This window comes from Oryctolagus cuniculus, chromosome 15, assembly GCF_051225735.1.
Source record: "Oryctolagus cuniculus isolate XC-2025 breed Fujian yellow rabbit chromosome 15, ASM5122573v1, whole genome shotgun sequence".
NCBI lineage: Eukaryota > Metazoa > Chordata > Mammalia > Lagomorpha > Leporidae > Oryctolagus > Oryctolagus cuniculus.
In genome coordinates this window covers 80,635,670-80,658,542 of record NC_142881.1, presented here as the reverse complement: position 1 = coordinate 80,658,542, position 22,873 = coordinate 80,635,670, and the positions used below count along the sequence as shown (strand labels likewise).

At 57.1% G+C, this 22,873-nt stretch overlaps 1 long non-coding RNA gene across 1 annotated transcript; it reads left to right on the top strand.

Moving 5' to 3' along the window:
* The first annotated feature begins 5,497 nt into the window (after positions 1 to 5,497).
* On the top strand, positions 5,498 to 22,447 carry LOC149122101 (uncharacterized). The gene is made up of 7 exons (XR_011382527.2): positions 5,498 to 7,373; positions 8,225 to 8,343; positions 18,169 to 18,244; positions 20,333 to 20,402; positions 20,568 to 20,653; positions 21,907 to 21,946; positions 22,385 to 22,447. It is a non-coding gene; the product is annotated as an uncharacterized LOC149122101 (long non-coding RNA).
* The last annotated feature ends 426 nt before the right edge of the window (positions 22,448 to 22,873 follow it).

Sequence of the window (22,873 nt, the reverse complement as noted above, 5' to 3'; positions counted from 1 at the left end):
ACACGAGACTGTGGCTTTGTATTCCTTTTGTATTAATGTTTATTGTGAACAGAACCCAGCCTCTCTCTAGATGGCATTTTCTGCTCATGTGTCACAGCGTGACAGGCTCTGAAGGCTGCATCTCCTTCCCATTCTTAGCTCATTACAAGGTGGGGTGAACAGAAGGATGAAGGGTTTTGTGGCTGTGATTTATACATGAGGAACAGAGGTAGATGTTAAGTCCCTCGCCTGATATTTAAATCTAAGGCTACCAGGGAACTAAACAGGAGAAAGAAAATAACAGGTGATGTTATAAACACAGCCAGTATCAAATAAACTTTGAAAGATCTCTCTGGAAATGCTGTTAAAATGCAGCTCAACTCTTTGTTTATTTGGTTGATTTTCTCTGAGGCTGAGGGTGCAAGAAGCAGGAAAATAAATACATCATGTGATGCCTGTGTTGGAGAACTACAGAGAGGCAGGTTAACTGATGAAGTTCAAGTGTCAAGGAGAAAATCCCCTTTGAGCCACTTTAGATCTCGGGAGGTGCCAATCTTCCTGGGCCCTGATATTAAAGTCCTCTTAGTGTGAAACTAGGTCCAGTTGGCAGAAGAGAGCAGCAAATGACATTTTGGAGGCTGGCCTAATCTGATGAACAATTAAATCACATTTCCCTGAAATCTGCCTTTCCAAATATTGTCTGTGCTCATGTCAAGATGGAAAGTCACTTTGTGCAAGCATGTTGGTTTAGAAATGAAATGTCCTCTAACATAAATTGAAGCAATTTCTCTGTTCATCAGGTCACCTTTCTAGAATTCTCCAAGAGTCACCTGCAGCCACAGTCTTCCATTTAAGCATCTGCCCTCACATCCACCCACTCCACTCCCTACCTTTCTTTCTACTTATTGACTCACCAGAATTAGTAACTCATTTTGGTGCTATTTCTGCTGTAGGGTTACCCAAGTTAATATGTGTGTAACTGTGGCTGACTCATCATTCACTGGAGTTTGAAACATCAGAAGCAAAGAGTTAAGGGAATGGAGAAGCAGGCAGCAAGGTCATTGCAGTCTCCTACCAAGCAAGCTTTCTTTTCCCTGGGGACTGGGACCAGTTTCCTGTGAAAATGTCAGGTATCATGGAAGCGAGTTCATGAAGGAACTAAGATCAAAATGCTCCAATGTGTTCTTTTAGAAAATGAGAACATTATAGGAGAGATGTGTGCAGTCCTCAGAGAGGAAGGGTTGTTCAGAGGTGTGTGTGCGGTGGTGGTGGGGCAGGTAGATTGATGCAGGAGACTGTCACAGCCTAGGTATTCACTGTAGGGACAAGAGCCACTAAGCCAATTCATCTCAAGACAACCCTGGGAGCATTTGTGGGGAGGTCGGATAGTTAAAATGAGGGTTCATGAATCATTGATATAAGATTTTTTTAAAGTCAGCTTTGCTAACACTGAAATGGAACCATCCAACTTTGTCACTAGAGTGAGCAGTCTCTTAAAGGCCAGTTCCTCTGATGGACTGCATGCTGGGGAGATACCATAACTTGTATCTGAAGCTATATCATGCATATTTTCTCCTACCCAAGCAAAAGTAGAGTCAACTCCTCAGTAAGTAATAAAGTAGTACATGTTTTGTTTAAAAATATCTTTTTAGAGCTCCTGATTCTGGAATGTGGAATAGGTATTTCTCTATTGCTCCCACTAATGATCACTGAAAAAATTGGCTATTATTTAGAAAACAAGGATAAGAATACTGAAAGGTATAGAAATGAAGGCAGACCAACTAGGGACTTTAGCACCCAAGAAATCACACAGTGGTGAATTTCCTGGCTTTTCTGTGTTCTTACATATTTCAGACTGAGAACTCAAGAAGCCAGCATTTCAGAAGTCCCAACAAGTGTAGACAAAATAAGCCATAACCAAAGCCTGCTTTCTCTTGTCAAAGAATCAAGAAAAGTACAGCCAAGCAAGACAGAAATCACTTAGTCAACAGTCATTGGATTGCACATAAAGACCCTAGTTAGTCCCACCCTATCACAAGACAAGGCCAAATGTGGAGCCTACACTTCCAGCTTCTTGATTCAGAAACGAAGAACCGCAGCACCCTCCTTGGGATGGTGTCAAGGCCCAATAGGGAACTTAGATTTTTCATCTTCACTTGTCTTTAGAGAGACCTGGCTTGTTGTCAGTGGAGGCCATATGGAATTCCTGTGTGTTCACCCCAAAGCAAGCCACTCATTGCAGTAATGAGACACCTCTCCTCCTTTGTACTGGGGTAGTGTCCTAGGAAGCATACCAGAGCCTTCTAGGACACTTTTGTTTTGTTTTGTTTTGTTTTACTTACGATGCAGGGAGGCACCATGGTGAATCTTGAGGAAGGAAAGAGGATGTGTGTGTGTATGTGTGTGTGTGTGTGTCAAGAAAAAGATGAGCAAGTGCATGAGCAAGACCAAGTCAGAACTAGAGATGTGTAGAGCAGCATGTAAGAAAAGAACTACACTAACATATGAGGGCTCTTGGAAAATGAATCTAATGAGAAAACTATGCATGGAAATTTTAAAAAAAAGTGTTCTGTAGCAAAACAAATGAAACATCTGGGTATACTTCCAACAAAATATGCAAAATCTCTATGTGGATCACCACAAAGCTCCTAAAAAAGTCTCAAGGAAGAACTAAACATTTGGAGACACATTCTATGGTCATGGATTGGAAGACTCAATCTAGCCCAGATATCTGTATTTCTTCACTGAATAGACCAACACAGTCTTAATAAAAATCCTATCAATGTGGCCAGCACTGTGGCGTAGCGGGTGCTGACATTCCATATAGACGTTGCTTTGAGTCCTGGCTGCTCCTCTTCCAATCTAGCTCTCTACTCTGGCCTGGGAAGCAGTAGATGGTGGCCCAAGTGCTTGGGCCCCTACCATCCGTATGGGAGAATCAGATGAAGGTCAGGGCTCCTGGCTTCAGATCAGCACAGTTCCAGCTGTTGTGGCAAATTGGGGAGTGAGTCAGCAGATGGAAGACCTCTCTCTTGCTCTCTCTCTCTTCCTCTTCTTCTCTGTGTAACTCTTTGAAATAAATAAATCTTCAAAAAATCCTATCAAGATGTTTTACAGTTACCAAACTGATTTTAAAATGTATGTGGGGATGAAGATACCCTGAAGATCCCACTGCCCATAATTGAAGATGAACACACTGGAGGACTGACGTGTCACAGCTTCACTAACTTATGAGACAACCAATCATGGCAATGTGGGATTAGTGAGTGTCAGAATGGTAACCCCGGAAGAGACCTTCACGAATACAGTTATCAGACTTTTGACAAGAAAGCAAAGTGATACAATGGAGAAAGTCTTCTTAAGAAAGAGCACCAGGTTTGTGAAATCTCCATTCCAGGGAGGGCAAAGGACTGTCCAAAGGCAGGTGGCTTTCAATGGAGACAGATGCCTGCGGGTCACCCTGCACATGGCTGACCAGGGGTGGATGGTTCGAGGCCATAGGCACCAGGAAAGTCTCTAGGTGTGCGTTCCCATTAGTAACACTGTTTAGGGCATGTTCCTGGACAGGTGGACTGCCTGCACATCTCTGAGTACACTGTGGTCCACCCAGGAAGCCAGGGCAGAGCACAAAGCACAGCACAGGCTTGACCTGGACAGAGGCCTTCCCATCCACTTCACCTGCCCTGTAGCAACCTTGCCTGCAAGCTCATCATCGGGCTCACATCTTCCCCCAGATAAGGAGCAGAAGAAGCAGGTGAAGACTCCAAAATATGGCCTTATGGTTCCCAGGAACAAGAGGACCAGCCTCGAGCACTGGAGAACAGGAGCAGGCTCAGGACTGGCCCATGGCTGTGGCTCCCCAGCCTGGAGAGATGAGTCATCAGCACAGTAGCCACTTGTCACCCTCTATCTTGTCAGCTTCTGGCCTCAGCGTGATTCTGCAAAAAGCACCCTGTGGGGACCAGCGATTCTGAGCCCTTGGGGTCCTGCCACTGACACAGCCATGGCTCATTCAAGAATGGAGTACAGACTCAACAGCTAGAGAATCCTGGGCCTTCCAGACCCAGGGGAAAATGGCTATGGCCTAACCTGCCCCAGGTGGCTTCTGATGAACAGGGCCTAGTGGCCCTTTGGAGGTTGTATGGGTTGAGGAAGAGGCTACAAATGTCTGGGACCCTTGGAGAACTGGGATGCTCTCTCTGCCCAAAGCAGGGTTCCAGACTCCTTCCCTGTGGAGTCTCCAGGCCAGGAGCCTCTGAGCCAGGATTCTCTTCTCCCAACATCAAGGGACACATTATCCATGCTAATGACCCCTAGTGACAGCATGACCTGGAGAAGCTGAACCCACTGTGACAGCAGACCAGGAGGCCTGAGCTGCCAGAGGGCATGTGGGCATCTGGCCAGCCAGGTGTGCCACCAGGACTACCTGGACATTCTGGGGCTGCCTCCACCCACTGGCATCCTGGTCTGTGGTCAGAAGTGCCCTGGGGGTCCTCTCACGGGCTCAGGCCATGAGATGCTGGATTGTGAGAAGGGGCAGAGAGGATGGAAGCAAAGAGGGAAGAAGAGTGGGAACCTGGTGCCCACATACCCAGGACAGTGCACAGAGGTGATCATGGGCCTGGTCCCTTGGCTGGACCCACACTCCTGAACTGTCCCAAAGGCCACATGTACCCAGCCACTGCTGCTCCTCCAGTGCTCCCCTGGTCCACGCTGGGCACAGGTCAATCTCAGGAACTGATGGAGCACCCTGAGCCAGGTCTCTGCCTGCATCTGGTGGCTGTGGCACCTGCAGCCTCTTGCAAGGGACTCAGGGACCCTGTGTGGCAGCTTGGCTCCAGGGGTCACAAAATCAAATACATTCTGAAATAAACAATTTAGTATACAATCAACAAGGGGGCAGAAGTTCCCGGGTTCCCTCACAAAGGCCAGAGGGGTATGTGGCAGCCCACAGGAGCCTGGGTCTGTGTCCTATCTCATCTCCTGCTCTGAGGGTGCCCATAGCAACTGTGGCAGTGGGTTGGATCCTTGGCTGAGATAAGCTAGGGTGAGGCCACTCAGGGAGGGGGAGAGGAGCTCCAGAGAGGAACCTTGTCAATCAGGGAGTCCACTGGGCATAGAGAAGCTAGATTCTGGCCGAGTTGAGCTAGGGTGAGGCTGTTCAGGGAGGTGGAGAGGAGCTCCAGAGAGGAGCCTTGTCCATGGGGGAGGCCGCTGTGCTCAGACAGGCTAGGCTTCTGGCCCGTCTGAGCTGGACACCTGGTGGGCTCTTCTTCCCCTCCAGGTGCCCACACACATCCAGCTCCTCCATGGAATGGGCAGCAAGGAGGCCTCGAGCCAGGGAGGGCACACAGGCCTGGTCTCCCAGCACAGGGCTGGCTCCTGCAGGCTCCAGCCCGTGAGTGTCCCCAGAGTGCATGGGGCTCCCAAGCAGGGTAGGTGTCTTCAGCCCTGCTCCCAGGGCTGGCACAGCCTGCATGGGCCCAGGATCCAGGGGCTCTGAGGCAGGTGGGGGAGGGGCCCTGAGATCCTGCTGGCCACCCAGCTCCAGGGGCCAGAAATCAGCGCCTTTGACAGGCGGGCTGAGATTTGGGAGGCCCCCCCATCGGGACAGGTCTCCCCTGCTCTGCAAGCTCTGTGGGGCCAAGAGGCCTGGGCCACGCAGAGACTCTGAGGGCTTCACAGACAAGGCTGGGGATGAGGGCTCCGGGGAGGCACCCTCTTAACGGCCTCCCTCATCATGCTCTTCAAAAATCGTCGCCAGCAGGAGGAATCACAGGTTTCGCAGCAGCTTTGGCCAGGGAGATGCAGGGCACTCAGCAGCCTGGTCTTTCTCCTCTTCCTCCTCCTCCTCTTCCTCTTACTTCTCCTCCAGGCCGCTGTAGTACTCCTCGTCGTCAGAGTCGGAGTCATCATCTTTGAAGGTCATGTTGAGTTTGGTCAGGGAAGTCCAGCGCCGGAGGGGGCCTAGCTCATCTACCCAGGAGCACTGTGGGCCCGAGAGGCTGGTGGTGCCCCCTGACCCTGAGGCCCCCGTGGAGGAGCCTGGGACGTGGGGCTTGGTGCTGCTCTTGCCATGACTGCCCTTCTCCTCCTTGGCGTGTTGCTTGAAGTCGGGCTGAACGGCAGATCCGAGAGGACTGGTCCCCTCGGGGACAGAAGCTGAAGCCCATGCTGGCTCCTGGGGAGTTGCAGCAGCGGGGTGGCACCCTTTGCTCTCCTCAATGATGGTCTTGCGCTTGAGGGACACTGATGGGGGAGCGTGCTCCTGAGAGCCAGGTGGCACCTACAGGGCCAGGCTGCCATCTTCCATTGGTTTTGCTGGAAGAACAGATGGGTTTTGCTTCTGTATGGCCACCATCTGGCCTGCAGGGTGCCTGCCCTGACGTGACCCTTGGGGTCCCCATCACTTGGTGTGACGCTCAGGACACCTCCAGCCTTCTGGCCACAGAAGGAAAAGTGCTTGCAGCCTGGGCCATGGGAATGACGGGGACACTTCTGGTTCTTCCTGCAAGGCCCCACATGCTGGACACTCCTTGAGCCCCCCTCCTCACTCTCTCATCTCTGGGGACCGCTGGCACCAACTCAGGACCCCATCACCTACCCCACCTGAAATCCTGGGCCCTAACAGTGCATTGGCTGAGTTACCCGCATCTGAGTCCCTCCTGAATTGTAGGAAGGGAACTGAGCCTAAGATGATGGGGGTGAGAGCTGGGCTGTGGGGCAGACATGGAGTCTGGTTCAGGCCCTCAGGGACAGGGAATGCAGTTTCTAAAGAGGTGGCAGGAGTGCCCTGTGTTATCTGCCCCTGGGCCACTGTGCCTTTCCTGGTGAGATTGGGCTGTCACTGCTTCTGTCCCATGAGCACCAGGGTAGGCAGTACCTAGAAGCACAGTGGGGCCTCCCCAGTGCCTGAACAACCTGCACCTGGGCCCCCACTGCCAGCCTCTAGAGCTGGGACAGACCCATCTCTGCTCTTCATGGGGACCCAGGCGCTCAGGTCCTTGATGGCAGCAGCAGCAGGGACGAGTACGGGGACCCCTGCCCACCAGAGCCCAGAGGCCAGTGCTGCTCCGGATCCCGCTGACTTCTGTTTGCTCAAGGCTAGGACTGCAGAGCCCACACTCAGCTGCACTTGGGTTCTGCCGCGGGGGCCCCCAGCGCCTGCCTCTGCACCCACCCTGCTCACAGGAGTGGACTCAGCCCCCACAACTGGGCTCAGGGCACCTGGGCCTTCCAGGGGTCCTCAGATGGCTGAAGGAGATCCAGTGCCAGCTGGACCATCCCGCAGGAGGATCCAGGGAAGCTGCCCGAGGCCCCACCAGGCCATGCTGTCAGAAGCTCCTGAAAGCAGAACTGCTGAGCCTGGGGAGGTCAAGGAGGACTAGGAAGAGGTGAGACCCTGGGCAGGGCTGCCAGGGCTGGCACTCCCACTACTGACTCCCCCAAGGGAGCATGGGATGGGGCCGTGTGCTGGATTCACCTTCAGGAGGCAGGAGGCACTGGAGCTTCCCCAGCTCATGCATGGAGGCCCGCAGCTGCCTGATGGCCGCATCCTCGCTCAGTGACCAAGCCTGCTTCAGGGTCACGTGCAGGAACTCCCGGATGTGGTCCCTGGACATCTTCAGCAGGCACTCTAGACATGGGGGCGGGCATCAGGCTAGGTGGAGCCCTAGGGATGGTGCAGCCACCATGGCTGCTCCAATCCTTGTTCCTGCTCCAAACCCTGACCCTGGCCCTGTCCCCCACTTGCTGGCCCTGAGGCTCAGCCTCAGCTTGGACCACCCTCAGCAGGACAGGGCCTGCCTGGTCTGCACAGCAGGCTCCCTCTTGTGTCTGCTGGGCCTGGGGAAGCTCAGCCCTGCTCAGAGTCACAGGACACCAGGTCAAGAGAGCCAGGCACTGGGAAAGGAACACATGCAGGGACTCCTGAATGTGGTCCCGGGACATCTTCAACACAGGCTCTAGACGTGGTGGTGGGTGTCAGGCTGGGAGGTGCCATAGGGATGGCACAGCCACCATGGCTGCTCCATCCCTGTCCCTGCACCAGACATGGTCTGCAGACCCCCTTGGACACCCATGAGTGTCAAGCCCTAGAGGAGACTGATCAGGGGCCACTTTTCCTGGGCAATGACCTTGGCCACTTCTCCCAGTGGACTTTTGAGTTTTTGGGGTTGGAAATGAAATGGGATTTGCAATGCCCCCTAAGCTGACCAAGAACTCAGAAAACTCGTCCCTCCCCCAGGTTCTGCTCACCCAGGCCAAGTATGAGACCCCCCCAAGTCCTCCATCCCCAGCACCATGGCCTCTGATGGCCCTGAGGACTTACTTCGATGGACCTTGAGGACAGTGTATACCATGATGGTGAGTACGTGCGTGCCCTCAAGGATGTAGATGTCCCACATCCTAAGTGCCAGGGGGAACGGCAACTGGGGACAGAGGCATTGGAGGACCCCGTGTGTCAGGGCCTCAGCAGGGCCCACAGTGGGTGGGTGTGCAGTGTTATAGGGCATCCTAGCTGTGCCCTAGAAGCCCAGAGAGAAAGAGCACCAAGACCTATCCAGGACCCCGGGGCCACCCAGACTGCTCTGCACACTTTGGAAGCCACACTGGAGATGCCGGACACACCAGGGACCTGGGGGATGGGTCAGCCCTTGGGCTGTGCTGACACCAGCCTCTGCCACTGGGGGTCCATGGATCTCCTGCCTCTCACTGTAGGGCTCTGGCCTTTGCCAGGCTCTCAGGATGGGTCCTGGTGGGACCTGTCCCCTCCTTGATGTCCCTGAGGCTCAGCCTCAGCTTGGACCACCTTTAGCAGGGCAGGGCCTGCCTGGTCTGCACAGCAGGCTCCCTCCTATGTCTGCTGGGGCTGGGGGGGCTCAGCCCTGATCAGAGTCACAGGCCACCAGGACAAGAGAGCCAGATACTGGGCAGGAGCTTCCCTGGGCAAGGGGTCCCTGGGGCACTTACCCCATCCAGGAAGCCCTGGATGCACCAGTGCACGGTGTAGTCCTCCAGGTACACACCCTTCTTCTCCTAAGAAGAGGCAGAGGGGGCTCAGGGCCCAGGGCCCAGGGCTCAGGCCTGACTCCCTCTAATCTGTGCCCTGTGGCAGAGCCCCTGGGTGCAGGAAGCCCAGCAGCAGGTGCATCCCCTCTCCCAGCCATGCAGATTCCTGAAGGGACACAGGTCCCTCAGTCCACTCTGCCCTGGGGACAGCGTTTCCCTTCAATCTACGCAAACTCTGGGGGACCAAGTGCAGGAAATCAAACCAGCACCCAAGCTGCCGCAGTCTCCAGTAACCAAGAAAAGCCTTGGTGAGGATGTAGCCTCCCCTGGCCCAGGAAGCAGTCAGGACCCCTCTCTGTCCTCCCCTCCCTGAGCACAGAGCCCCCGAGAGGAGAAAGGAGATGTTTACTTACCAGGTGTTTCTCCAGGGAGGGGAGCACGCGATGCATGATATCTCTCAGGTGTTGCTTGAATCACTCCAGTTTTGGGGTCTGGTGTGTAGAAATCTGAGTAATAGCAACCCCCCAGCCCTCATTCAGGGTGTATTCCCAAGAAAGCTGGAGAGCCAAAGGCTTGGGGTGGGGTCTTTGAACATGGAGGGTCAGGGGAGGCTCTAACAGGCAGGGGAGCATCAGGGGAAGGGGGGTACAGCTGACAGCCCAGGGCAGTGTGCCTTAGTTGACTGCTGGGCTGACTGCAGTCACACTGGGTGCCTAAGGGCCATCTGGTCACTTGAGGTGTGGAGGGGTCACCATAGAATGGATGCTCCTTCTGCAGGTGTGTGGCTCACTGGGTGGAAGTCTCGGTAGAGAGATGTAAAGCAGTAAGGCCAGTACGGACCTAAGGGTCATTTGTCAAAGACAAGGCACAGGACCTTTGTGTGATGGGAAGTGAGGGGTATGGCTTGGTATTGGGCCCTCTGCCGGCCCTGGCTTCTAAGGAAGTATTCTGAGGGAGACTGCCCTATGCACGCAGCAGCCAGCGAGGGACAATGTCCCAGTCACTTGTCTGCATGCCCATCCCTGCACTTGCACGGACCACTCCCACCACACCCATCACCCACCATGCATCGAGTGCTGGCTGTCCCCCATGAGCTGGACTAGGGCCCAGAAAGCATCCTCTTCACTCAGCCACATCAGCAGCAGGGCTGCCACGTGGCTTAGGCCTTGGCTGTAGCCCAATTCCTGGAAGAACACAAAACACATCAGAGGGACCTCCCTGGCTGGGATGATCTCACATGGCAAAGGTGACCTCTCCTGGGAGGGCTGAGCGTTACTACCAGGCCCCACTGCTGCCGCTTGGGTGTCAGGATCTCAGGGACTGGAGCACAAGCCAGCTCTCAAAGTTCCTGGAGCGACTCCTGCAGGGTCTGAGCGCAGGCTGTGCAGGGTTAAGAAGAGGTATGAGCCCCACCCCAGATGTCAGGAAGGGGAAGACTGTTGTGGGAGTGCAGACTGCACACCCGTGATGGCCTCTGGAGCTCTCTGCTGCACAGGTGCCCTGCTGGGCCCCACTGCAGACGTGAGGAAGAAGAACCATAGTAAGGCCTGCCTGGGCCAGAACAGAGCCCAGCCCAGGAGAAGGCTTCCGTTCTGCCCCCAGAATTGAGGTTGGGGCCAAGGAGGCCATGAGCCTGAACTCTACCCCTCAGTCTCTGCCTTGTGGATTAGAGAGGCCCCCTCAACACAGGCTGGGATCTCTGTGACCAAGGGTGCCCTGCAGGGACTGCAGGGATAGCACCTGCGATATGATACCAGAATATTCACGGGGTTGTACATCGAATATGTGAGGAGCACCTCGAATAAGGAGCGTTGTCTGGAAGAGAAAGGACAGAGGCTATCCGTGTGGCTCTGCCTAACACAGCCTGACAGCTACACGCAGGGCCCGTGATACTCTGCTCATGAGCAGTGACATCATCAGGGCACCTGCATGTTGTCCACCGTGTGGGTGAGTGCTGCCTGCAGGGACACTAACATCTCCCACGGTGCAGTCATGTGCAGTTTCATTTCCCCAGGTGGGTGTTCATTGCACAGGTGAGCGTTCCACTGTGGGAGGTGCAGTCCCGTGGGTCTAAGCTGTGGAGAGTCAGCCTCCCATGCACGTTCAGCCTGGTAGGGAGCAGCTCCTGTGGCCTATGTGTTCCCCATGAGCCTCTGTGGCCAAACTCCCCACCTCCCCCAGCCCGTGGCCACCACTGCCCTGTTGTGTGTCCCAGGGTTTGGCCTCTTGCAGATGTCCTGTGAGTGGATCATAGCAGGTGTAGCCTTTGAGGGACGCATCCTCTCTTAGCAGAATGCACCTGAGATGCATCCAGGTGAGCCCAGGGCCGAGTCTCGTCCTGCTTCTCACTGAATCCCATTCTCGGATTCAGCTGTGACATGGGTTGCTTATCCGTGTCCCCACTGAGCATCATGCAGGCTAGTCCTGCGTCCAGTGACTGTGAACACAACCCTGAATCCTGGGTGAGGGTTTTCTGTGCACTCAGCTGTTCTGGTGGTTGTGTACATGTGCGTGTGTGCTGGGGGTTCGTGTGGAATGTGTGTGTTTCTCATTGTGAGAAATGGCCCTGGGTGCTGCCGGTGGCCTGGGCGCTGTGCTCTGTTCCTGCAATGAACCAGAGTGGTGCTCACCTCACATTGTCCCCAGCACCCGGGGTCCTCAGTGGTCTTAGTTCCCCCATTCTCACAGCTGTGCACTGGTGCCCCGTTGTGCTTTAGGTGCTAAGTGTGTGTTCATGCGTTGAGTAGAATTGTGTGTGCCATCATGCAGGGGCCCTCCTGAGCCTTGGCCCGTGTCAGGGCAGGGAACCCTGATTTGCTTTCTTGTTATTTAGATTTACAAACTTCATTTTATATATTTTGTAAATACTGTCTCCCCTTGTGTTCCTTTTCATTTCATTCCCACCAAAGTGTCTTTGGGAAAGCAAACTGTTCAGTATAAATAGAAGGCCATGGATCCATTTTTTTCTGTCCTAGAGCAATTACGCTTTAGGTTTGAGCCCAAGTCTCTCCTAGGACCCCATGTGTACCAGGACCCTTGTACCTCCCTCCCCCGGGACCCCTGCAGCCCAGAGGCCTCACTTGGCTCTGTATCTCTCTCGAAACATGATGTGATTTCTGAACGTGCGTGCTACCTCTTCATCGATCTGTTGGACTTGATCTGAGCACAACCTGGCCCGTTCCTTCATCTCCTGCAGGGCAGGGCCGAGGGGGAGGGGCCAGCCTCAGGACGAGCCAACCCCCACTGTCACACAAGCACCCCAAAGCCACATCAGCTCTTCTGGTTGGCAGGGAGAGTTTTTCTGGGGGCAGCTCACTCCCCTGATCCAGGGAGGGTCAGGGGTTCCCCACTCACCTTAGGGCCCACGCCACCCCCAGTGCCCAGCAGAGGGGCCACTGCGGACCCGCTACAGTCAGCCTGAGGCCAGGGGCTCTGCCAATGTCCTTCTGTGCTACCTCTGCCTTCCCAGAGCAGGAGAGACTGAATCAGGCCTCCGAGCCTCCTCACTGGGCTCTCAGGCCCCACAGGACAGGAGTCAGCCTCACCCTGACCAGCCTTCAGGGCTGCCCCCTGCAGGAGAGCCCCAGCTCCATCAAGAGAGTGGACACCCTTCTTGGACTTGGAGCTGGCCCCAGGGGCAGCCCCCACTTGAAGACTTGGGGGAGGGCGGGGCTGGCGGCTCAGTTGCTCCTTGCTCCCTGATGTCAGCCAGGGAGGTGACAGTCAGCCCGGGGCCAGCCCTCTGATGGATCAGCCCTCATTCCCAGAAGCAGTTGAGAGCTGACTCTGACCGATGGAACCAGCAGGCCAGGTGGGGGCTGGGTGAGCTGAGGCCAGGCCAGGCATGAGAAGGCCCAGGTGAGGGCAGGGCCCGGTGAGCATAAGAAACACGCAAGCAGGTGTGGGGAGGGCCGTTAGGGACAGAGCCAGCTGAGGGCCCTAGCTCACAGGACTTCCACCTCATTCCAGGCCTTCTCTATGCATTCAGAACCCAGCACAATGGCACTGGGCAGTCCTGGGCCTAGAGGCAAGGTGGAACCACAGGGATGAGGGCTGTGGCCCTGACCGGATCCTTGTGTCCAGGCCCATTTGTGTGTGGGGAGACATGGAGGAGGCCTCTGGGGAGACCTGGATGAGGCAGAGGGGAGGGCCGGGTGGGGGCCCCAACCGAATGACCACTCCTCCTTGGCATTACTTGTCCACCACGCGGGAGCCTCGGGCTCCTGACCAGGCCTGAGCAGGTCGGGCTGCCTCGGGTTGCGTGCAGAGCCATACCTCGAATTTGCCAGGGTTCTGGGCCTTCCTGGTATCCACGGAGAGCATCATGGCCCACACCTTGCCGCGCACCTGGGCGGGGATGCCTTTCTCAATTCTCCGGTGGAACTACAGGAGAGAGGAGGCTCTGGTGAGACCCGCCCCAGGCCCTCTGTTGGGGGGGAGCGTAGGGTGAGACAGCAGGAAGGGGAGCCCTGGGCTCTGTGCTGTGTCCCCAGATCTGCCTGGACCTGGGCCTCCTGACCCAACAGTGAGAGGAGGGCCGAGGGCTCAGTGCAGTCTCTGTGGTGCACTCACTGCCCACACAGGGCACCAGGAACTGTGCCTGCCCTGCATCTGGGAGTGGCCCCAGGGGAGACTTTGGATCTTCTACTGCGACAGTGTCCTGGGTGTAAGGGCATTGGGCTGAGATGACCTGTGTCCTTTCAGGGCAGGACAGTTGTGTCTGAGAGGCACAGCGATGGGCACCATCCATTGTAGCTCCGCCCCCAGTGGTCCCCAGGGGCCCTCAGGTCCAGGCACCTTCTCACTGCTGTGGTACTTGGTGAAATTTCGCAGCATCTTGTTCCATTTTTGCAGTCGGCGGCCCTCCTGATGTTTACGCTGGGAATGGAGACAGGATGGCGTGAGCCCAGCAGTGTCCTCTGGAGAGGCCACGGGTGCAGCTCAGGAGCCTGTGGAGAACTCAGCTGGGAGGAGCCAGCAAAGGGGAAGACCACAGCACCCAGACCTTCCAACTAGGGGAGCCTCAGGGGCTTGGGCTCTGCCTACAGGACAAGCCATCCTCAAGCCAGTCCCATCTCATCCAGCAAGTGGGCCATAGTGGCCCACAGGCGGGGACTCCAGAGCTGCAGGCCTACACTGGGGCATGTGGGCCTCAACAGATCTCCTGGGGACTGCTGTCCCTGGAGGACCATATGGCACTCCCCTAACCACTGCCCATACCCACAGGCCTGCTAGTTCTGCCTCCTAGTTGAAGAGTCCATGGCCAAGGTCAGCTTACCCCTTGCATTGCCAGGCATCCAGGCCTGGGTGGCTTCTGCTTACTGAAAGGCAAGAGAGACAACACCATGAGAATGGGCACTGAACCTCGCACGGTCCACTTCCCAGCAAGGCTGGGACAGGACCTGTGTCCTCCTCACCCTGCTGAGGCACAGCCCAGGGGACAGAGAAGGGCAGGGAGGGGGCAGCCATGCTGCAGGCAGACACCCAGCAGGGGCTGGACCGTGAGCACAGGGAGCCCAGGGCCAGGCAGGAGCCCTTGCTGCCAGTGCTGCGAGTGTGCAGCTGGGGCTCAAGGCACCTGGGACCACCACACCCCCAGGGTCCCCTGCACCCACCCTCCCCACCATGTACTGGCCACCTGAGTTGCCTGATTCCCACCTCACCCTCCTCTGTCAGCCCGAACTGTGGCCATCTCTCCACCACTCGGCTCCTGCTTTTTCTCCAGGTTCTGGCACAACATGGAGGCAGAAACCCCTATCCCCGAGCTAAGTTGGGCTACTGAGTCACGCCAGAGATGGCCTGAGACGGATCCATGCCTCTAGGTCACCGGAGCCCACCTTCCAGCCACGGGGCCTCTCTCTCTGACATCTGTGGGAACAGCCTCCAAGTCTGCCTCCTGCCCCCAGGCCCACTCCTCCCAGCATAGACCCAGGGGCCGGGCCCTCCGCTGCAAACCCCTCTGCCCCGGTCTGTACTGGGGAAGTTTGCAGGCAGGTTCGGAGCCTTGAGGTCACACCCCTGGCCGTCCCTCAGGCCAGTTCTTTAAGCCTTTAGCTTGGCTCCTGAGACCCAAGTACCTCCTGGACAACTGCCCACCTTCTAGGATGGTGCTCCAACCCTGTGGACATAGCTCTGGAATGCTGATGGCCTGGTTGTGTCCCCTAGGAGCAGGGCAGGACCCTCAAGCCACCCCCTCTACTTAGCATGAACAGAGGCCTCAGAAGCAGAGTGCCCCGTGTTTGCCCCATGTCCAGCTCTGTCCCTGCCTACAGTTTTGTTTTTTTTTTTTTTTTGACAGGCAGAGTGGACAGTGAGAGAGAGAGACAGAGAGAAAGGTCTTCCTTTTGCCGTTGGTTCACCCTCCAATGGCCGCCATGGCTGGCACACCGCGCTGATCCGATGGCAGGAGCCAGGTGCTTCTCCTGGTCTCCCATGGGGTGCAGGGACCAAGGACTTGGGCCATCCTCCACTGCACTCCCTGGCCACAGCAGAGAGCTGGCCTGGAAGAGGGGCAACCAGGACAGAATCCGGTGCCCCGACTAGGACTAGAACCCAGTGTGCCGGCACCGCAAGGCAGAGGATTAGCCTAGTGAGCCGTGGCACCAGCCCCTGCCTTCAGTTTTGATTCACTCACTGGGTCATCACCTCTGGCCACACGCTGACCAGTGCCTGTACTGTGACAACAGATTGGATCAAGGAGGGGGCCTGGGGACAGGTGTGCTACCTAATGGCAGGGTTTCTGACCCTGGTCCCTCCCCTGGGTGTATCATAGTGCAATGGACTCACTGCAGGAATCTAAGTTTGTCTGGGACGAGCGCTCCACTCTCATCATCCTCTTCTCCCAGATGAAACTGGGCCTCTTTATGGGGACCCTGCAGGGAGAGTGGACCCAGGTGAGAAGCCTGGGTCTCAGTCACTGGGGGACCTGAGCCACCCTCCCCATGTCCCCAGGGAGGCAGGGTCTGGCTCTCACAGGCACAGTGCTTGAGACAGGGCCCCACCTCCTCCCCCAGCACCCTGGCCCGTACCTGCTCATGTTTCGTGATGATCGCTGCTTGCTCCTGGCCCCTGCCGGACCTCAGGGTGTCCATATCCAATCTGTAAGACACACACACTTGTGCGCTAGCACAGGGAGCCCACGGGAACTGCTGCCCTGAGGGCTGTCCCCCTGGTCAGAGGGGGGACAGTCACACAGCCAGGTGGGCGGGTACCTGGTGGTCGGGTCCCAGGAGGATGACTTGTCCAGAGCACAGGGACTAGGGATGGTTGGGGAAGGACAGCCCCCACATTGTCTCCCCTGCCCTCAGAAAGGATGCTCCTCCCCCAGCCTGGCATCCATGTGTACTCCAGGGAGCCCAAGTCTAAGGGTCTCCCTGGCCTGCTCCCAACCCCCGCATCTCTAGGCCTCTCAGAGGTGGACTCACTGCCCCACCTAACACCAGCTGATCTGACACAGACTCACACCAAGGCCCATTCGACACTGATGCCCAGCACAGCGGGAGGAATGAGATGACTGTATACACGTTTTGCACACAGGGGCCCACTGAGAGCTCAGTCACATCACTCATGGAACCTGGCATGGGAGACCAGTGCCACCCACCTGGCGTGACCTTCCCCACATCACAGCTCATGCAGAGAACAAGTCCCACGCACCTCCATCGAGAATCCATTCAATTCTATCAAATGTGCCTCCTGCCTACGCTACCAACAGCTGGTCAGTTGGGCAGTAGATGCACTACTGACCACTGGTTGCCGACAACCCAGAGTGCACAGTTCTCACTGACTGTGACATAATGGGGCTGCCAGCCAATCCCAAGTGATGCACAGCTGTGGCATGGGTCAGGGTCCTCATATCGGCTTCATCAAAAGTCACCAAAAATGGAGCCTGTGTTCTCCCTAGGCCCGAGGTGAAGAGGGCAGGGCTCTGGCAGAACTGCCCCAGAACCAGGGGTGCCAGGGCCTTCTGCCGCCTGCCATAACGGTCCCAAGTCCCAGGCAACCTGCACCTTCTGCCCCTCCTTTATTCCTCTGCAATGTTATTGCAGCACAACTGTGAAGGTCTCTATTTGAACACTAGGTGGCACAGCGAGCCTCACATAGACCTGTTCCCACACTCGGGGGCTGCCCCTGCAATGACCTGAATGGAGACTCCCAGGGCTGCAGCCTCCTGTCCTACCACAGGCCCCACCCCAGCACTGCCAACCCCTGCTGACACCCCCTGCTCTGTTCCAGCCCCTCTTCCCAGGAGTTGTAGGAGGTGGACACAGGGGGTCCTCCTGGGATGGAGGGCAGGGAAGCCACCCGCTGAGCACCACCTGCATAGGACCTCAAGCCAGTGTGGCCTACTGTCCAGAGCAGGAGCCAGGGCCCTGTCCTGACACTGACCAGGGCTTCAGGCACAGAGCGCTGAGAACTCCTGGGCACCAGCTCCTGAGCCGCATGCTGGTAACACCTGGCTGTCTTCTACTGTGGGGTGCGCATGTATTTCTCTATGCATCATACATGTGTGCCCAAGATGGGTGTGTTCCAGGCCTCCCCTGGGACTAGAAGCTCCGTGCCTGAAGCACCCGGTCCTTGTCACTGTCACCTCATGGCATGCAGGCTACCCCTCATGGCATGCAGGCCCTCAACTCCACACTGAATGTATGAGAATGCCATGTTTTTCAATTTATTGGTATTTATTTGCATTCTACTGTTTGCCAGCAAGTCTGCAGGGCAGGGAGACTAAAGAGAAACTGCCCATGTCCGTGACCTTCAGGTGATGAGGCGAGCAAGGTTGCTGTGAGGACTAGAAAGAAACTGACAGGCAAGACAATGCCATGGCCGCGTGGCTTTAAGGGGTGCAGGGAGGCCTCCTGCCCCCGTGTCTGGGGAGAAGTTTCTCCAGGGGTTGGTGAGTGCTGCGTCAAGGTAGGGCAGGACAGCAGAGGGGAACACTTGGGTGGGTTCCTGGGCACAAGAGGGGCCCCTTGCAATGAGGAAGTGGAACAGAGAGTGCTGTGGTGCATGTGCAGGGGATGGGGACGCTGGACTCTGTGGTACCGGGCAGGCTGCAGATGAGACTTGGGTTGTCACTGCCCTGACCATGATGGGGTGAGCAGGAGAGGCTGTCCTGGGGCCTGAGACAGGGCAGGGAGGGGCTGGAGACAGGTGTATCTTTTTTTCCTTATCCACCTCCAGGGTCCTGACAGAGGAGGAGATGGCCAACAGGTGGGATCGTCACCTGACAGTAGGGGACAGAAGCCACGTTGCAGAGGTGAGTTCATCCCTCCCCCCGGGCGTCCTCCATGCTGGGCCAGGTTGGCAGGGGCTGTGCAGCCAGCTGCCTTGTCACCCAGAGCAGGATTCATCCAGGAGCCTCCTAAACCCATCAGCCTGGGGCCATCGTCTCAGCCTCACCAGTGAGTACTGTACTGAGGGCAACAGGAGTTCTTGAAGGAGTGTAGATTCCTGCCTTACCATGGGGCTGTGCCCACTGCAAGCCCACCTCCACTGTACCAAAGCAGCCCAGCAAGGCTTGGTGGGAAAATGGGGGGACACTTGGTGCCATCTCAGTGTAGCCTGCATGCCATGAGGTGACAGTGACAAGGACCGGGTACTTCAGGCGTGGAGCTTCTAGTCCTGGGGGAGGCCTGGAGCACACCCATCTTGGGCACACATGTGTGATGCACACAGAGAAATACATGCACACCCCACAGTAGAAGACAGCTCCCCCTCCCCGGAGTAGGCAGTGAGGATGCAGCAGGAAGGCAGCCTAAGCTGGAACCCTTGAGGCTGGGCCAACCCTGCTGGGGTCCCTGGGCTCTGCAGAGCCTGTGGTGACCATGAGCAGCCCAGGGGCTGGAAGGGCTGAGCTGCTGCTGGCAGTGACCCCTGCATCCCTCAGGGGTGTGTGTCCCGGAGAACAGCACCCCGGGTAGCTGCGGGCCTGTGACTGTTCCTGCCCGATGTGTGCTGTCCCTGTCCTTATGGTCAGCAGCAGCTTGGTGTTACCAGCATGCGGCTCAGGAGCTGGTGCCCAGGAGTTCTCAGCGCTCTGTGCCTGAAGCCCTGGTCAGTGTCAGGACAGGGCCCTGGCTCCTGCTCTGGAAAGTCTGGGCCACACCGGCTTGAGGTCCTATGCAGGTGGTGCTCAGCGGGTGGCTTCCCTGCCCTCCATCCCAGGAGGACCCCCTGTGTCCACCTCCTACAACTCCTGGGAAGAGGGGCTGGAACAGAGCAGGGGGTATCAGCAGGGGTTGGCAGTGCTGGGGTGGGGCCTGTGGTAGGACAGGAGGCTGCAGCCCTGGGAGTCTCCATTCAGGTCATTGCAGGGGCAGCCCCGAGTGTGGGGACCTCAGGAAGAAGGACTGGCCATGATGGGGCTCCCTGTGCCACCTTGTGTTCATAGAAAAAGGCCTTCACAGTTGGGCTGTAATAAAATGGCAGAGGAAGAAAGGAGGGGCAGGAAGTGCAGGTTGCCTGGGACTTGGGACCGTTACGGCAGGTGGCAGAGGGCCCTGGCACCTCTGGTTCTGGGGCAGTTCTGCCAGAGCCCTGCCCTCTTCACCTGGGCCCTGGGGAGAACACAGGCCCCACTTCTGGTGACCTTTAATGAAGCCAGGGCTGAGGACCCTGACCCATGCCACAACAGAGCCACTTGGGATTGACTGGCCGGCTTCTGTGATGTTACGGTCACTGAGGATGCGCACTCTGGGCTGGGAGGCGACTAGTGTCCAGTAGTGCATCTACTGCCCAACTGACCAGCTGTTGGTAGCGTAGGCAGGAGGCACATTTGATAGAATTGAATGGATTCTCGACGGATGTGAGTGGGACTGGATCTCCGCATGACCTGTGATGCGGGGAAGGTCACGCCAGGTGGGTGGCACTGGTCTCCCATGCCAGGTTCCATGAGTGATGTGGCTGAGCTCTCAGTGGGCCCCTGTGTGCAAAGCATGTATACAGTCGTCCCATTCCTCCCGCTGTGCTGGGCATCAGTGTCGAATGGGCCTTGGTGTGATTCTGTGTCAGACACGGGTTCAAGACTAGGTGTCAGATCAGCTGGTATTAGGTGGGGCAGTGAGTCCACCTCTGAGAGCCCCAGAGATGCGGGGACTGGGAGCGGGCCAGGGAGACCCTTAGACTTGGACTCCCTGGAGTACACATGGATGCCAGGCTGGGGGAGGAGCATCCTTTCTGAGGGCAGGGGAGACAATGTGGGGGCTGTCCTTCCCCAACCATCCCTAGTCCCTGTGCTCTGCATAAGTCATCCTCCTGGGACCCAGCTGACCAGGGGGACAGCCCTCAGGGCAGCAGTTCCCGAGGGCTCCCTGTGCTGGCTCACATGTGCATGTGTGTATTACAGATTGGATATGGACACCTTGAGGTCCGGCAGAGCCCCGGAGCGAGCAGTGATCATCATGAAGTATGAGAAGGTATCGGCCTGGGTGCTGGGGGAGGATGTGGGACCCTGCCTCAAGTACTGTGCCTGTGAGAGCCAGACCCCACCTCCCTGGGGACAAGGGGAGAGGGGGCAGGCTGCTCAGGTCCCCCAGTGACTGACACCCGGGCTTCTCATCTGGGTCCCCTCTCGGCTGCAGGGACACCAAGGAGCGGCACTGTTGGAGCCTGAAGAAGAGGACAATGAAGGCGGCTGAATTGTCCCAGACAGGCTTCGGTTCCTGCAGTGAGTCCTCCACACCCCAGCCCACCCCAAGGCAGGGACTGGGGTCAGAAACCCCAACATGAGGTGCCACACCTGTCCCCAGGCCCCCATCTTGAGCCCAGCTGTGGTCACAGGCAGGCACTGGTCAGCAGTTAGCCAGAGCCTAGTGTCCCTGTGACTGAGGACTACAGGCAGGGACAGAGCTGGACGTGGGGCAACCACTGGGTACTCTTACTCTGAGGTCTCTGTTTCTGTTAAGTAGAGGGGGTGGTTTCAGGGTCCCCATGCTCCCAGGCAACACAGCCTGGCCATCAGCATTCCAGAGCTGCGGCCACAGGGTTGGGGCACCAGCCTGGCATCTGGCAGTTGTCCAGGAGGTGCCTGGGTCTAGGGTCCAGGCTCAAGGCTTTTGAAGACCTAGTCTGAGGGATGGCCAGGGGTGTGGTCTCTGAGGCTCTGAACCTGCTTGTGGGTTCTCATAGTACAGACCACAGGGAGGCTGCAGCTGAGGGCCCTGCCCCCGGGTCTGTGCTTGGAGGAGTGGGGCCTGGGGGCAGGAGGCAGACTTGGAGGCTGTTCCCACAGTTGTCGGGGAGAGAGGCCCCATGGCTGGCAGGTGGGCTCCAGTGACCTAGGGGGATGGAGCCATCTCGGGCCATCTTTGGCATGACTCAGCAGCCCACCTTAGCATGAGGATAGGGGTTTCTGGCTCATGCTGTGCCAGAACTTGGAGAATAACAGGAGCAGAGTGGTGGAGAGATGGCCACAGTCTGGGCTGACAGAGGAGGGGTAGGTGTGGAGCCAGCACCTCAGGCTGCCAGTGCACAGGGGAGGGGGGGGCAGGGGGGAACCCTGGGAGTTGTGGTGGTCCCAGGTGCCTGGAGCCCCAGGTGCACACTCACAGCACTGAGCATCTCTCAGGCAGGCCACCTGGACTCAGTTCCAGGGTGACTTCTTGGGGAGAGTTGATGTGGGGACACTGCTCCCTCCCCCCCGGGCAGCCTGGCCCTGCTCAGGACAGCAACCCCCCAACCGCTGTGGGGGTGCTGCCACACACCCAGGAAGGTGGACCTCTGACAGGCCTGGAGACCCCCACTGGCAGCAAGGGCCCCTGCCTGGCCCTGGGCTCCCTGTGCTCATGGTCACCAGCCCCTCCCTTCCCGTCTCAGTCCCCTAGGCTGAGAAGTTGAGGCTGGTACTTCCCTGGCCCATTAGGGAGGTAGAGGTGCTGGTTGTGGTCCTGTCCTCACCTCTCCACCTCCCTTGCTTTCCAGTGAGCAGAAGTTGCCCCAAGACAGCACCCTGGGGGCAAAGGTAAGGACAAGTCCTTGACCATGGGCCAGTCATCTGGGAAGCAGAGCTGGGTGGAGGGGGTATGTGGGGCTCGGCAATGGTTAGTGGGAATGCCATAAGGCCCTGTGATGGAATACTTACATGGCACCTGCTAACATCTTAACATACTTGCCTGTGCCAGAACTGAGCCACAGCTCAGGGGCATCTGCCTGTCGGCCGCCCTGACTTATTGGCATGCTAGGGAGTGACCTGGCTGGAGCTCAGGGGCTCTGCCTTTACAACAGGGCAGCTCGGATCAGAGGCCAGGCTGCCGACTCTCCCCAGACAGAATATCTGGGGCTCACGGTCTGTGCCTTTTCTGGCTCCTTCCTTTGAGCACACACAGAGCTCCTGAGCTGCATCTGAGAGCCACTCTCAGAGCCTGAAGCTGGGCTCATGCCATCCTATCTCATTTTCCAGTGTAAACAGGTGCGCAGGATCCAGAAATGGATCAAGATGATAAAGAACTACAGCAAATATTGTGGCAGCGAGAAGGTACCGTGGAGCTGAGGGCCCCTCGGGAACACTGAGAGCTGAGTTGGGGTTTGAGCAGTGCCCATTCCTGTGCCAGGCACCACCTGCCTCTCAAATGCCCAGGGGCAACTGTCCAGCCCTTAGAGACACAGGTCATCTGCACCCCTTCCCCATACACACAGGACACTGTCCTGGTAGAAAATCTGAAGTCACTGCTGAAGACAATCCCGGATGCAGGGCAGGTTTCCAGGTGCCCTGTAGGGGGCAGTCAGTGCAGGGCAGAGCCGGTGCCCCTGAGCCCTTGGCCCCCAGTCACTGTGGGTCATAAGGCCCCCATCTGGGCAGATCCTCCCTCTGCCAATACACAGGGAGCCCCTGGCTTCTCCCTCCTGCTGTCTCACCCTGCAGTCCCTCCCTGAACGGCCATGTTCACCA